Raw genomic sequence first — 2,499 nt, 5'->3', positions numbered from 1 at the left:
AAAACTATTTAAAAATGTAAAGAAAATTTACTCCTAAGTCGAACGATTCAATTCGTTATTATGTGTTTTAAAAACAAAGGCAACTGCAATCTTTTTTTTTTTAAAGTCCTAAATTCATTAAAAAAAAATCGTTGCATCATTCGTTCATGTTGATGGTAGTCAGTTTAAACGTAAAAAATTACCAAATATCCCGATGTGATTTGTTGAAATAAATATAACCCTGTGTCCTGACTTTTGGGCCACCCTGTATATATGTTTTTTTACCTAATTAATTTTCGATTTAAAGCTTTCGTGACTGCAAGGATTCATCTTCTTTGGTTCTTTCGGTAAAGTCACCACGTAGAATGAGAATAAAATAATAAATAAATAAATATAACACAATAAAATTCTCACGACGTTTCGGCCACAACACAAGCGGCCTTCATCAGGTGAAGGGACGAGACTGTCGGGACGACAGAGCTTCATCTCAAAAAGGCCGCTTGTGTTGTGGCCGAAACGTCGTGAGAATTTTGTTGTGATATTTTATTTTATTAATTTATTATTTTATTCTCATTCTACGTGACTTTACTTAATGAATATTTCTGTTTCGCGAAAACCCTGCATTCTTTGGGATTTTTTTGTGCAAAGCGCCACGCGATCCACCAAACTGTTTCTCACGACAGGAGTGTTGGCAGCATCATTGCCGCGGGTGGATCAGGCGCGGCGTGGTGGTGGTGGCGGTGGCGGTGGATGTTGGGGTTGGTGGTGGTGGTGGTGGTTGTGCATGTTGGGGTTGGTGGTGGTAGTGGTGGTGGATGTTGGGGTTGGTGGTGGTGGATGTTGGGGTTGGTGGTGATGGTGGTGGCGGTGGATGTTGGGGTTGGTGGTGGTGGTGGTGGATGTTGGGGTTGGTGGTGGTGGTTGTGGTGGTGGTGGATGTTGGGGTTGGTGGTGGTGGTGGATGTTGGGGTTGGTGGTGGTGGTTGTGGTGGTGGTGGATGTTGGGGTTGGTGGTGGTTGTGGTGGTGGATGTTGGGGTTGGTGGTGGATGTTGGGGTTGGTTGTGATGGTGGTGGATGTTGGGGTTGGTGGTGGATGTTGGGGTTGGTGGTGGTGGATGTTGGGGTTGTTGGTGGTGGTGGTGGATGTTGGGGTTGGTGGTGGTGGTGGATGTTGGGGTTGGTGGTGGATGTTGGGGTTGGTGGTGGTAGTGGTGGTGGATGTTGAGGTTGGTGGTGGTGGTTGTGGTGGTGGTGATGATGGTGGTGGTGGTGGTGGATGTTGGGGTTGGTGGTGGTAGTGGTGGTGGATGTTGAGGTTGGTGGTGGTGGTTGTGGTGGTGGTGGTGGTGGTGGTGATGATGGTGGTGGATGTTGGGGTTGGTGGTGGTGGTTGTGGTGGTGGTGATGATGGTGGTGGTGGTGGTGGATGTTGGGGTTGGTGGTGGTGGTGGTGGTGCTGGTGGTGGTGGTGGATGTTGGGGTTGGTGGTGGTGGATGTTGGGGTTGATGGTGGTGGTGGATGTTGGTGGTGGTGGTGGATGTTGGGGTTGGTGGTGATGGTGGTGGTGGTGATGATGGGGGTGGTGGTGGTGGTGGCTGGGCCGGCTCGTTTAAAAACAAAAAATGAATCACGAAAAATATCGCGGACGCTACAACCATCACTCGTGTTCTCCCCTACCCTAGCTGCTACATGTGTAGCTACTACACGTACTATGAGCTACTACATATGTAGCTAACTTTGCGTCGAGGGTACTCTGCTGTTAGTTGGCCTCATCGACGAAACATCGGTGGAGGGGGTGCCGATTTGAGAGCCGGGTGAAAGGGGACGCCGCCCCCCCAACTCGCCTCGGTCCCAGTGAAGGGAAGTGACCGCCTTGAATGAGGACGAAGGGGATTGCGATTGAAGTCCCCCACGCTCCCCAGCCCACGGAAGACGCAGGGAGAGTGAGACGAGCTGCCAGGCGAGGCGGCAGCGGTGGTCACACATCGCGTCTCAGGTATGATCCAGAGTGGAGGATTTTTGGGTAGGATCGCGTTAATGTGTCGTCAAACCCGCCACCATACGACACGGCCAACTAGTAAGGGTTGTCACGTAAACAGATTGTAAATGTTGTGGCTTGGCTCTCCAAAACACCGGGGTGCTGTACTAGTACACTACACTATGCACTACTCTATACACCACGATACCACTACACTATACACTACACTATACACTACTATACCACTACACTACTATAAACTACTATACCACTACACTGCTATACACTACACTATACACTACTATACACTACACTACTATACATATATACTATACACTACACTATACACTACGAACCACTACACTATTATACACTACACTATGCACTACTATACCACACACTATTACATATATACTATACACTACACTATACACTACTATACCACTACACTATACACTACACTATACACTACACTATACACTACACTATACCACAACACTACTATACATATATACCATACATCCCACCACCGCCACCAC

This window comes from Petromyzon marinus, unplaced genomic scaffold (assembly GCF_048934315.1).
Source record: "Petromyzon marinus isolate PM22_M1 ecotype Great Lakes invasive population unplaced genomic scaffold, UKy_Petmar_22M1.pri1.0 PM_Scaffold_62, whole genome shotgun sequence".
Taxonomy (NCBI): Eukaryota; Metazoa; Chordata; class Hyperoartia; order Petromyzontiformes; family Petromyzontidae; genus Petromyzon; species Petromyzon marinus.
Note: the sequence above shows the minus strand (reverse complement) of the source record.